Below are 15,055 nucleotides of genomic sequence, written 5' to 3' on the forward strand. Positions count from 1 at the left end.
AAATTTACTTAGTCAACTTCTATCTGATCAGTGGTCGGCATTCAGAGTCCATAAAGATCACTCATCTTTGACTCCGGATGACCAAGTGATCATTAAATGGGAAAAGAGCAAAAGAAAGCAAAAAAAAAGCCAATTCAAAATAGCTACATCAACCTAAAGTCAATGACTCTTTCCTTGCAAAGCGGTACACAACACATTTTACACCCCTCATCCCAATATATATATATGCAAGAAAATAAATGTTAAAAATTTTATCTTTTACAAATACAGCTTATTTTTTCTTATTTGAACCGAGAAAAAAAAACATTCTTAGAGACGTTCTATTGGCAAGTTGAAATAAATCGACGGTAGCTGTGTCAATGCCATTAAACTTTGGTATGGTAGTACAAAATCAATACAGATGCTCATTAAAAAAATTACAACTAAATAATTTACATTTAAAATGTAGATTTTAAAACCAGAAACTAGAAGATCGCTTGAATATATAATCCACATTTCTAAATGTTAGGATTTTTTTTAGAAAGATATATTATCAAATGTCTTGGTGTGGCAAAAATAGCTGTTTGGTATCATAAACAAATCTTTCTCATTTTCTACACTGATTTTTTTTTTTTTTTAAAGTGCCTTTAATTCTTGTAGTAACCATATTCAAATTTCTTGGCTAATTTTATTATACAAAGTATTTGCAATGACATCACTAAAAAGTATTAGAACCTGGAAGAAGTAATGAGTGTAACCATGGCAGCACATGCAGGAACATACAGAGAGCAAAGGTTAACCACAGTTATCAAAGAAAAATCGTACATTTAATCAAAGGTTAACACCGGATTCAGTAGCTGCAGAATATTTTATCAGAAAATAACTTGTTGGTGTTTTTAGCAAAGTGCAAAACCAGTTTATATCTAGCTGGCTTCTAAATGTCTCAGTGGCTTTCAAAAAGTTATCCCTTTTTCTGCACTGCAAAAACGATCTAGAAATAAGTAAAAATTTGTGTATTCACCCTTAATTTGAGTAGGTAAATTAGGTTGTTTGCCAATGGAATGAGTAATTTTACTCTTAAAATAAGATAATTAGATAATATGCACTTGAAATAAATCAATGCAATTGTGTTTTCATATTTTAAGTGTAAATTGTCTTGTTCCGTTGGCAAAATGTCTCTTTCACCTCCTCAATTCAAGAACAGATGCCCTTATTTTAAGAAAAAAATTACTTATCTAGATTTCAATTTTTTTGCAGTGTGCATGTCCTCCAGAGCAGCAGACAGAAAGAAAACAGAAATACAAAAACCCAACAAGCTGCATATAATATCATGTCTTACACTTTCTATTCATTAATGCAAGTTAATAAACATCTGATACTAACAGACCTGCATATAAGCTTTATTATCTGGCTGCATCCAGATTTTGGCTCTGTAAAAGTGTCAAACATTTAATATGTGCATTTTATGTACTTTTCATTATGGAAATTAAAAAATGTACAGAAGAAATAAGTTTAAAGGCTAAACCAACTGTATATTAGCCTGTATTGTCTTTCATTAAACACCATTTACCAACTGTGTGAACAATTATTAAGAAATTTGTAATTATAGCTATTAATTTTAGCTATGCTTTTTAATCCAGAAGCGAGATTTTTTTTGAAAGGTTCGACTAGATGAGTGTGATGGACCCGATGCTCCATCAGTTACCTGCACAGAGCTCCACCTTGACTCAAAGGTCCAAAAGGTGAAGGTGAAGTTCTCTGGAGAGTTCCTGTAAAAAAAAAGGAGCTGGCTTAACTTTTCCAGTTTGAGGATTGACTCTATATCAACTCCACAACCTAGCGTCAATTCTTTAAGTAATCTCTTCACGCTGCGATGAAGGAAAAAGGTCTTTATGAAAGAAAGTGCTTCGTTACAGACATCAAAGCACTTCATTGTTTTGAATATCTTTCTCACTTTAAAATATAGAAAATGAGCAGGTAATATGTTTATTTTTTTTTACATTTGTTTACATGATAATCCTGCTCATTAATAGTTGACCAATAATTGCATTTTGTTATAATAAATCCAAAGCTTGTTCTTGCCTAAGGTTTTTTCTTCTCACATTTTCCAGCTAATAGGAGCGAATCTGTAGTTGTTCAATAATGGATTTAAGCCTGGAAAACACAACTTGTGCACACAGTGTAATAAAACAACCACTAAGAGTTATGTTTTTAATTATTTGTGTTCACATTTTAATTGTGTTTCTGTACCAACGGAAGATGATGATGTATATAACGAATGAAAAACAGAACTGTAAACTGTAAATACAGTTTGGACACGCTGTAAAATATGTCTTCAATTTTAAACTACAACAAAATAAAAACAAATATTAAACAATACAATGGCTTTATTTCTTCTTGATCGTCTGCTTTGAACTGTGATACCTATTTATGAGTAAAAAAAAAATCAACATTATTAATAAATGCTGCAATGTTAGATTTAAGTGGTTCTAAATAATTCATAAAGCGCAAAAAAAGATAGATTAATTGTTTTACTCTATAATAAAAGACTTGATTTTCAAAGTTCATTCCGATTTAGATGTTTAGCAGTTTCAACTGCATTATTGCCAAAAAGTATTTTTCCTAATAACAACTGATATTCAATAGGAATATAATCTAGTCCCATTTTCAGTTTATAAAACACAGATCAGCATCCTGTAGTTCACACACTAACCACACGATGGCAGCATGTCCAACAACTTATCTAACTTCTAGGATCTGTTAAATGGTAAAGGTATATAAACAGACAGATTTAGGTTTTTAGAGATTGTCTCCTGACTTAAATTAAGATTATTTACACAAAGAATAAAAAGATTATTCCTATAACTTAAGATGCAGCTAAATCAGAAAGCCAGATAACACATTTATACATTTTGTGTTTTCTCTCTAAAATGCTCACAGTAAATAAATATTAAATAAGAATATTTTGACTTCAATTGGATTTTTTTCACTCTAATATTGGTAATCCTTCTAAAAGGTAAAAATATGAAGGGGTGCACTGCATTTAAGGCTAGCTGCACTTTTATGAAAACACTCTGGTTCTGATTTAAATGGTGCTGGTTTTAAATGAACTAGCAGGGTAATGAAAGCGTGGACACTAGAGGAAAGGTGTGCAGATATGTGGGTCAGAGATCAGTCCTGAGAACTCCATAAAAAACTATTTACCAACCATGCCCCTTCCTTCCTAATGCCCCAAAAAAGATCAGAGTGACACCAAAGCTGCGGCTCCTGAAGTAAAATTCACAATGACTTTTTTCTTCCTTCTTTCCCGTTTTTGTTTTCCATCAAATGCTGAACGAGCAGCATATATTATTGTTATTATATTATTGAGTGCATAAAACAGGAAAATGAGCAAACATTGGAGCAATGCGGAACCGTAGAGGGGGCACTTTGATGTGATATGGTTTTTATATAGAAAATAAAAACACTTCAGACAGATTTGACAAAATTTAAAAAGAATATTGATTTTTGCTTGTATTTTTCTTTTCCTCTAGGGAAACAAAATGAGCAAAACACATCCTGCTATGATACACTGCAACATTACTGGAGGCTGCTCCCCCTCATGAGATCTGGAACATACAGTACCTCAAGTTAAACTGCATTTAAAAAGTTATCTAAGGCCTTTACTTACTCAAAAACAAAGGTAAAATAATATAGTTGTCCTTTTGTTTCCCATGAAATTATCATATAAAAAAAAACTGAACAAGTTTAAAAATACTCAGTGGTTTTACAGATGTATTAAAGATATAGTGGAAGATTTTTGTGAATTTTTGAGAAGACCCGCCCTCTCCACTTTAAAAATGAAACCTCTACCTGCTCCCAAGGGGAAACCCCTATTAAACACATGCGAGAGCATGTATAAGCCCATTTCTCCTGCACGCTCTGTCGATCATACAAACTTACTCCCCAAAAAGATTTGCAATTTTTCCACCAGAGTTATGTTGTAAATTATTTGTGTTCACATTTTAATTGTGTTTCTGTACCAACGGAAGATGATGATGTATATAACGAATGAAAAACAGAACTGTAAACTGTAAATACAGTTTCTCCACGCTGTAAAATATGTCTGTAATTTTAAACTACAACAAAATAATAAAAAACAAATACTAGACAATACAATGAACTTCGTTTCTTCTTTATTGTCTTCTTGGAACTGTGAAAGTTTAAAAATACTCAGTGTTTTCATAGTTGTAAGATATAGTGGAAGATTTTTGTGAATTTTTGAGAAGACCCGCCCTCTCCACTTTAAAAAAGAAACCTGTACCTGCTCCCAAGAGGAAACCCCTATTAAATATGTGCGAGAGCATGTATAAGCCCCTTTCTCCTCATGCACGCTCTGTTCAAAAGCTGCTGTTTGCATCGCTCATACAAGCTTACTTTCCAAAAGAAGATTTGCATTTTTTACACTATGTCAAACTTAACACCAGAATGATTGACAATGAAGAGGACCACTTATTTTGATGATCCACCCGGAAAAAGAACATCCTCCACTATACCTTTAATATATTAAAATTTAAAGGTATAGTGGAGGATGTTCTTTTTCCGGGTGGCATTCCTCGTTAGCTGTTTTTTAAAACATTTTTTTTTGTGTGCAATTAATCTTTCTCTTTAAAATTTCATTGAAACATTTAGTCGTCTTATCACCACCTTAACATCAAGGGATCCATCCTCTTAGGGCCGGATTTATCAAGATCCAATTTTGCGTGCAGTAATTTGCGCTCGCAAACTGAAATTTTGCGCGAGGGGCTGAACCATGGTTTGCGGGTGATTTAACAAGAGTGATTGCGTGACTGGTGGCATGTGCAAAACTGTTGGAGACGCCCTATTTAAATGATGGTTTTGCGCGTTTTGTGGTTTGCGGCAAAGTAGTTTGTAGTTTGTACAAACTAGTGCATTAAGAAATTTTAATCTTACAGTGACACCCCCATCCCCTCCAATAAAAAATAATAAAAAAAAAAAAAAATATATATATATATATATAACTTTGGCAACCTTTATTCCCTAAGGTGGTATGTGGCTGATTTTCTACTTCACTGCAGTAAAAAAAACAAAAAAAAAACTGGTGTTTTGTATTGGCCTGTAGAAAAATGCACATACCAAATGGCTCACAAGAAGTGACTGTGGATGAGATTACTGCGCGTACGCATCCCCGCAGCATTGGCATGTTGCTCCACAGGCGCAGGGGGGAGGTCGGGCTTCTCCGGTAGGGCGTCAGGGCGACATGGCATTTAGAATGTCGGACAGCACTTCTCGCTGCAACCGTACACTGGAATGACCCCGATGCAAAAAAGTGCAACATTGCAAGGAGTTTTGTGATATCTGGTATTGCGTGGGTCCTCCTTATGGCTGGCTCCAAATCCGTTCGGAGTTCCCCCAACAGTTCCAAAATGGCAATGCTGGATAAACGACATGTTTTGATGATCATTTCCTCGTTCATTCCAAAAATCTTCACACGGAGTGAAAAAATGCGTTCTCTGCGTCTCCTTGCTTCATTTCAATGTCTCCTTCTTGCGACAATAACCGCTGCCATGTGTGCGCATGCGTTACGCATACAGACCATTTACACCTTCTTTTGAAACGTGTTAAATATAGAGTCAGATACCGTTAGCAAAATTGCTTTCAGGTTTGATAAATCACTTTGCGAGTGCTAAATTAATATATTTACATGTTCTCCTCCTACAAGACACACTTTTGCGTGTAAACGCCCCATATTGCATATTCATTGCAGAAAAAGTACTAAATGGATAAGAGGCGCTATTTAGCACATTTTAAAGACCAAATCCTTTTAGCACGCTGTTGATAGATCAGTTTGTACATTTTTTAGCGTGCGCAGTGAAATAGCTCACGTTTTTATACACGCAAACCTTTGATAGATCCGGCCCTTAGTTTGTATTTTTTTTAACCATTTCTGTCCTTTTTTTTTTTACGGAATCAGAGTAGTAACACATCACCAGATATATAACGCATATGTCATTACTATAAGCAAATTCTCTTTGAAGTTTTTTTGGGTATTCAACGCCACTGCATGTCAGAAAACCTGCGAGTGATTTAGGCCGACTTCCCTTATTGTGCATAGTCCTGTAAATACGGAAACACTGTGTTATGTCGAAAAGAAGTTTGGTTTTCAACATTGAATTTTCATTATTTCCTTTTTCACAAATATACCAAAAATAAATGAAGAACAAGAATAAAGATGGCTGTCCCCATTACATGGCAAACAATCCCTCTAGGAGGGCGTGTCAAAAACTATGTAGAACATTGTCTCAGGCCCCGTCCACACGAAGTCAAACCCTGGCCTAAACGCACAAATTTTTCACCAAACCAGCCTCTCATCCACACGAAGCCGGCGTTTCGGGGGTCTGTAAACAATCTTTTTTTTATTAAGCCTTCAGAGTGGGAAGATTTTGAAACGCTGTTTTCGCGTTTCCATCTTTAAGCTCTAACCGCATTTTTTTTTTTACACGCATGCATCATAGCATCGCCTCTAAACACGCATGCGCGACACAGTATCACAACAACAATGGCGCCGTACTGTGTTGAATGGTTGCTGCTCATTTGACTGAACCACGAAAATGGACCCGCAGGGCAACCATGTATATATATTACTGCGCATGCCCAACATTTCGTCGCTTATTTTTGCTTTGGCACCACAGCGCCACTTACAGGCCTGGCATACATTTTGCAGCGTTTTCATGCATTCGTGTGGACGATCACATTTATTTTACGTCTCCGTCTTTACGACAAACGTTTTGGAAAATATCAGCGTTTCGTGTTCGTTTTCACTTCGTGTGGACGGGGCCTCAGTATCGGCGAACTAACCAATTTTAATTACAGTATAAATGTTGATCATCAGTATTTGGCTATTTTATGTTTTATTTTAAACCAAACTTTTAAGGTATGACTGTTTTTTTGCCTTCAGTGTCTCAGCAAAATAAAAGAGAGTTTTAATATCTTCGCTCCACCTTTTCACGCTATGTAACATAAGTGTAAGGAAAGCTGTAGGGACAAAAGTTATGTAGAAATATTCTTTGAATTTTCTTCCTATGACAACACCAATAACAAAAAATTCTAATAATACTTTGCAAATAAAATATAAATAATAATAACGGCAGCCTTGTGGATTTCTTTAGCCAACAAAACTGTTGATGGATGTTCTCTTATTCTGAACCCAGATTTCTTTTTTGCTTTTTCAGGATAAAAGGTTGTTCAATTAATTTAAAGAAGAACATATGATTATTTTTCTTATTGTAAGAAATTATAGAAGGCATTTTATTAAATCTGTAGGATAATTTAATGATTGTTCATTAGATTACAGATTTCATAATATTAATGGTACCCAGTGCTCCATTTTTCATTTCAAATAAATATTTTCTTTTCCTGTCCAACTGGTAAACTGTTCTTGTTTTATCTGGTCTGATTCAAAATATAGGGCCTAAAAAATATATATATATATATAGAAAAAAAATTGAGGCACCTCAAATAGATATAAGAAAATTGCTGAGAGGATTAGAAAGATGAGAGTTGAATCATTGAAGGTAGATATTTCCCTAACTCCCATTATTGGAAAAAACAAAACAAAAGTGAAAGGAATATTTGGAGGGTTAAATGTATGGATAGGTGAGGGACAGAAGGCTGGAATTGATCAAATGGATGGAAATAAAATAAAGGCAGAAGGACCAACAGACAGACAAACATATTAATGGAGATTTGACTGCATAGAATCATAAGGAAGGTAGTTAGGTAGGTCATTGGGTAGGTAGGTAGGATAATAAAGTGGATAGATGGAAGATGTGTGCACATAATAAAGGTTTTCCACACCATTGCATTTACATATTTTTCTGAATTCTGCAGATAAAAACAAACAGATAAATAACAGATTTTTCAGACTAAAAGCAAAATAGTTTTGGCTGGGTATTAAACATACACACATGTTGTTACAGCAGTAGAGGACTTCTGGATGGAAAATATTGACAGACGAAATTTTTTTTTATCTAAAATGCAAATGCTTTTATAAATTTTTCACAATTTTGGTATAATTCCTGCTCTAAGTGGGTCGCACTGTGAGCTAAAGACATGTTTTAGAGTCTCTATATTCCAGTTAACGATTGATCAATTACTAAATTTGTTGACGTTATTTCAATAATTGATTAATCTGATGAATACTTTCAGCCCAAGAAAAAATACATGAAAGGGTTAAACAGAGTAACTACAGCCTAGATGTACAACTTGTAGAGTGAAATTAATGTTCTAAATGCTCAGTGTCAGTTTCTCTTCTAGTTCCAGTGCTCATGTAAATAAAATAAATTAATTTGGCTTCTCTTGAATCTATTATTTTGCTTTGTTTAATGGTACACAAGGAACATTTAAAAGATAAAAGTGGATTTTTTTCCTCTGTAAACCTCTGCACAATTATATATCTTCGAAAAAACAGCATAAATTCACATATAGCAGACATATTTAGACTATATTTGGTTAAATAGGCACAGATTTACCTACTGTCTTAGTTGCTGGTAATTTCAAACGCAAACCTTTTCAAAGTGGAAAATAGTCCTAATTCCACAATCATTAGAGTCAGTGATGCTTTAAACACTGATAAACAGCATCTATATTAAACATAAAAAAATTAGCATGCATATTTTTGCATAGCACCAATGCCACCAGACCAATAGTGTCCCTAAAGTTAAAATCAAATCTACGCCCTTGCATACGCATGCACATTGTTGTTTCCTGTCTAAACTGATTTCAATTAGGTAGTCTTGCTAAATGCATTAAGAAAACCTTAATTACTGAAAAACAGAGGTGTCGTATCGGAGTATAAAAACTTTGTTACTGTACTTAAGTACACTTTTTAGGTATCTACACTTTACTCCATTACTGATTTTTCTTCCTACTCCTGACTTCTACACATTTTCACACAAGTATCTGTACTTTCTATTCCTTAAATTTTTAAAACAAACTTTACTCGTTACTCTTGCTTCAGTTTAATGCTTATAAATCTTTATTTCACGTCAGTGTAGATCATCGATGCCATCCACATCTAGTGAAAACTAGATGTGGATGAAATGTCTCAAAGGTCGGACACAGGCGAGAGCGTATCAGGACATGGAGACCAACAAGACCTCCCTCATCCTTGGCCCTATCTCAAAGAATTTTTCAAAATAGTCACAGAAAAATTGAGCTTTCAATTCCTATAGTGGCAACTGGCTTTTTTTTTCTCTAAAGGTTACTTTATACTTTTATACTTTAAGTCGTTTTTGGAGCACATACTGTTTCACTTTTACTTGAGTAAAGAGGTCAAGTTGATACTTCAACTTTTACCAGAGTGTTTTTAAGACTGCAGTATCTATACTTCTACTTAAGTAACAAATGTGTGCACATTTGACACCACTGCAGATAAATAAAAAGAATATGTTCCACCTTTCTAAGCAAATATGCTTTAAGGTGCATTTATCACACCAATCAGATTTATTTCAGCATAATAAACACCAAGCTTTTTCAGCTCAGCTCTGTCCAACAGTTGAATAAACAATCTCCTAAAACGAAAAAGGAAAAAAAGAAAGACATTATTTAGGGGTGTGTCTGAAGATTTGGCACACACCTTCAATCTGATTGGCTGAGGGAAAATTCCACCCCTGCATTTGGTTCTGCTTCTATAAACAGCTGCTAAACGTACAGACTGATTTAACCAACTCATGTGGTGTAAAAGCTCTCCCTTTGATTTATTCCACAGTACGAGGCAGGAAGAAGAGCCAAGATAACATTCTCAATGCTTTTGCCAATTTCAATTCAGCTGTGTGTTTCTTTTTTACATTAACAGCTTTTTTTTGTGAACTATTCCAGATTTTTTCACATTAAAAAAGCATGCTTCAAAGTATCTAATGAATGTCATAACATGAACCGTATTTATCTTTTGCATGGACATTTTAATCCATCCATGTGGTTTGAGCTAGACTAGCAGTTCTCAAACCTGGTCCTCAGGATCCACCGTCCTGAATGTTTAATGCATTTTCAATATCTTACCCATTCAGCTGACTTTTTCCCCCTAATATGAATCATAAACAACTTTTCCATGGCTGTCGGAAAGGCCTAATTCTGCTCTTTTCACCTCCAAAATAATCAAAACAAAAAAACAGTCCCACTTCCATACACCAAAAAAAAAAACAATCTGAGTGAATGTAAATGTTATGTAATAAAAATGTGTAATATTAACAATAAAATGTTACGTTAGTATCTTTACATAATAAATCTGGTTTTAAATTAATCTGCGTTTGTTCAAAACACAAGACAATGTGCATTTTTTCCTTTACAAAATTAATCTAAATAATCCCAGCCAATCTTTTGACATACACGCTCACAACAAACAATACCTTGTTTCATTTACTCAGTACAAAAAATTGCTCCTCTTCCTGTTTTGTTGGTGTGGAAACCCCGTGCATTTCAAAGAGAAGAGCTAAAGGTGTTGATTTTACAGGGTTTGAGTTAGATCCCTCTCTTAAAGTTTTACAGTTAAATTTTCTCCGAATTCACTTTCTAGTTGCACTACTGCATTTTCTTATAGTGATGTTAAGAGAGTTATGTTTAACTTATGTTTAAGTTATGTTTGTGAGTCTCTTAATGAGCATTTGAAGGAAACGTTACTGTGAAGAAGTGAGAAACACATAATTCACGTAAAATGTTTTGGACAATGTGAATATATTGTAATTTTATTGTTATGTCATATTATGGTTAACCCTTGGCCACAGCATGCACATCTTGAAATGTATTGACTTGAATTTTGTGACTATAATTCTGACGAAAATAAAGCCTGTCAACTTTCACTTAATGAGCTTTCCTCTACCACCACCATGAAATACAATTTTCTATTGTACAAAATGCCTCAACCTGTGTGGTGTATATATTTTATTATACTTCAGTTACGTCAGTTTTCACTATCAAATGACCAAAATGTCAGCTTTATGTAATGTAATAACTACAATTTCATATTTGATGAGCACATACTACTGGCATTCTGTTTACTAGTACCACTGTTGAACTAGTAAATAGTAGTAAAAAAAAAAAAAAAAAGAACTATATGTATGTATACTTTCAGTAGAAATACTAAGTTGCTAATTAGAAAATTTGAGTACATGTAACTTTAAAATACACTAAATGTTTTTAAACAAAGTAGATCCAACTTAAATTTGTGATTTGGGAATGTAAAAAATTCAGTTGGATTCAGACAAAAGTACACATTTAGAACTCTTAAAAGTTATGTAGATCCAACACACAAAGAAATTACTAGAGCAAAGCTAAAATTAAGTTAACTTTATGTGAAAATTTTATTTTAACAAACTGAGAAAATAAGTCGTTTCTACAAAGAATAATCTTGTTGTATCTACGTAATAAAACTATGCAAAAAAATTCATTATACTTTTTAAGTAAATCAAGCAGATTATTTTCATCAGTGTATGTGGTACCATGGTTGGTTCCAGACAGGGGCTAAAGGGGCCAGTGCCCCTGTAGAAACAGTCCTAGCCCCTGTAATGAAGACATAAGTACGGAAGAGGATTAGGGCCACTGGAAAAAAAAAAAAAAAAGTTAACTGATTTTTTTTATTTTATTTCAGTATAGTATGGGAAAAAAAGTCAGAATTCTGACTTTAATGTCAGAATTCTGACTTTAATCTCAGAATTCTGACTTTTTTCTCAGAATTCTGACTTTTATCTCAGAATTCTGAGAAAAAAGTCAGAATTCCGAGATTAAAGTCAGAATTCTGATTTTTTTCTCAGAATTCTGACTGAATTCTGACAATAAAAAAAGTCAGAATTCTGAGAAAAAAAGTCAGAATTCTGAGATTAAAGTCAGAATTCTGAGAAAAAAGTCAGAATTCTGACTTTAATCTCAGAATTCTGAGAAAAAAGTCAGAATTCTGTCTTTAATCTCAGAATTCTGACTTTAATCTCAGAATTCTGACTTTTTTCCCATGTTGAAATAAAATTTAAAAATCAGTTTACTTATTTTTTTTTCAGTGGCCCTAATCCTCTTCCGTACATAAGGCTACAAAAACAAAAAAACAAATGTAATGATGATATTGCCTGGAACAGACATGGTCCCTTAGACCCATTTTGTTTTAATACTAATTTAAAAACCTAGGTGATCTAGGCTTCTGTATGAAGGAAATAAGCTCACAGTTTCCATCTGTGTAATGTTATTTTGCACCAAATACAAAAAAAATTGTCTAATTTGTTACAGCTAAATGTATCAGTTGCACTTAATTCCTATTTTAAAATGTTCACTCTAATTTAATTCTAATGCCCTAAAAATATGTAATATTTCTGAATTATGACTGTATATTGATACAATTTTCCAAAGAATATATTTTATTTATCTTTCAGTAGATATATCTGTTTAGCAACTAATTCTTTCAGGGTTTCTTTTATGAAATTATTTTTTTAAATTTTAGATAAATAACATAAACATGTTCAATCCAAAAATACACATTTTCAACTGAATACAATATAACATTTGAATTAAAACACAAGTAGCTCTTTGGTTCTGCTGCTCTCATTATATACTTTCAATTATATTATTAACCTCTTGCCCTGTTTTATTCTTTCATACTTTTCTGTGCCCCCATAAAAACATGTTGGCCCCACGCTGGCCCCCCTAGCCACTGTCTGTCTGGTACTAAATCAGATACATATCTGATAGTTTTTAAAATGTCTGCAGTCTAAATGCTTCTTTCAGCACAGCCGTCACTTTTCCATACAAGCACATTAGAGAAGTTCTGCTCTGTTTTACCTTAATTTCTCTGGTTATGTGATCATATTACTGCTGACAACTTAAAACACCTGTTATTGCATCTGCAAATAAATTTTTACATTTGGAAAATTCTGAAAAACATGGATCCTTTTCCTTTTACTTTCATTACTTTCATTGTTATCTGTTTTAGTCCATCAGATCAACTATAATTAAACACTTGCAATCTTGTGGTTATATTATGCAAAAAAAAAAAAGAAGTTCAGTGGGTGTGAATATTTGTCTGAAACATTTTGAGAAATGCTCTTTGGTGTTCAGTCTCTTCACTGCAAAAACCATCTAAAAATTAGAAAAAATGTCTTAAATTAAGTGTATTTACCGTTAATTTGAATACTTAAATAAGATAATTGGCCAATGGAATGAGTATTTTTAGTCTTAAAATAAGATAATTAGATAATATGTACTTGAAATAAGACAATGCAATTGTGTTTTCTTATTTTAAATGTAAATTGTCTTGTTCCATTGGCAAAGTGTCTCAATTACTTCCTCAATTCAAGAAAAATTTCACTTATTTGACTTATTTTTTGCAGTGTTGATATCACATGGAAACAGCACCTCTAAGCATGCCATTAAAGGTGGTGCAATAGGACACACTGATCTAGAAAAAAAACTCAACAAAAACACGTTTTATGAGAACATTGCAAGAGGAAATGTCATGAGGGGATCCACTTCAAAAAGGTTTTACATCTTCCAAGCATGCATGATTAATAGAGATGTGCCTCTGCATTCTGTTTGGTTGCTAGATTTCAGTCCTACTCTCCAAGTCTCTGAGAAAATGGCTAGAAGAAAAATGTTAATATTCATAATCACTTTATACAAAAACAATTACATAAATTACATGCAATTGTTGGATTAATTTTATAATATTTACAGATAAGTGTTTCGTTTGTAGTTTTTTTTCTTTAAGTGAGGTAAGAGTAGAACATTAAATAGCAAACTGATATAAGCTAGTTGATTATTCAAGCAATTTGTTCTGATATCCAGGCTGCATTCAGCTGAATGTCAAACAGGTTTATTCTAGTTTGGCAGCTGTAGTGATCGATAGTGCCTGTTCAAGTTTTACACCATGAATATTTTTTGTTTTTGTATTAAAAAGCAGTTTTAAAAGGCCAATTTTGGGTTGCACAGTGGGAGCAGTGGGTAGTACTGCTGCCTTGCAGAAAGAAGGTTCCAGGTTAGATTCCTGATCCAAGGTTTTTCTGCATGGAGTTTGCATGTACTCCCTATGCATGTGTCGGTTCTCTCCGGGTACTCCAGCTTCCTCCCACAGTCAAAAGACATGACCGTTTGGTTAATTGGCTTCTCTATATTGTCTTTAGGCGTAAAGGGGCTGGTTATCCTCCCGCAGCAGTGTGTTGCAGTGAGCTTGTCGCGGATACATTTTATTTATGCCCAATATTTAAGCGTGGTCTGAGCCATATTATTTCACACCACAACGCAAGAGGGACAATCAGGAACTAGCTGTGGGTCTAGATACGGCAGAGGCGGTGAGGAAGTAGGGGCAAGTTTGTGCAACAATAGAGGGACATGAGGGTGAAAAAGAGCGGGGATCCAGGTGAACAAAGGGTCCCAGCATTTTTACGCACCTCGCTCTTCTAGCTGGTCCATCTTCACAAGTCATTTTCCACAATGGTGGCCATACAAACAAAAGCGGGTAGGTACCAAACAGGAAATATGCATAGTGTAGAGTTGACCAATCAGAGGCCTCCTGTCTGCGGTCACCTACAATTTTGGAAACACAGGCAGACAACCTGGTTTCTGAGTATAAATCGGCCTTCAGTGCGTGTGTGTATGGTTGTGTGTCTCTGTGTTGCCCTGCTACAGACTGGCGACCATGGTCTCTCGCCCATATACTGCAGAGATCAGGGGTGTAAATCACATCCATCACGGCCATTCGATTCAGTAGAGTGAATCAATTACCTGACCCTACGATTCGATAATTTTCGATACTCAAGAGTACTTCATCATCTTTTTCCTCCACCACAACTGTCTTGCCTACCTTTTTTTTCCCCCTTACCTCTTCTTTCACTAAACCTACAGTTTAAACCTACAGTTTACGCAAGTGTGTGTGCGCAAGTGGAAAAAGGGTAGTAGCTAAAGGAAGTGAGATAGGACGGCAAAAAAGGTTTAGTGGCACCGCAGCATGGAAGACAGAATTATGCCCAGGACCAAATAGATAAAGTTAGACTGGAGGAAAAAAAAAAACCTGAATCGATACTATTGCGGACGTGTCGATGTA

Source organism: Cyprinodon tularosa, unplaced genomic scaffold (assembly GCF_016077235.1).
Source record: "Cyprinodon tularosa strain WSP-4 unplaced genomic scaffold, ASM1607723v1 ctg28, whole genome shotgun sequence".
Classification (NCBI taxonomy): domain Eukaryota; kingdom Metazoa; phylum Chordata; class Actinopteri; order Cyprinodontiformes; family Cyprinodontidae; genus Cyprinodon; species Cyprinodon tularosa.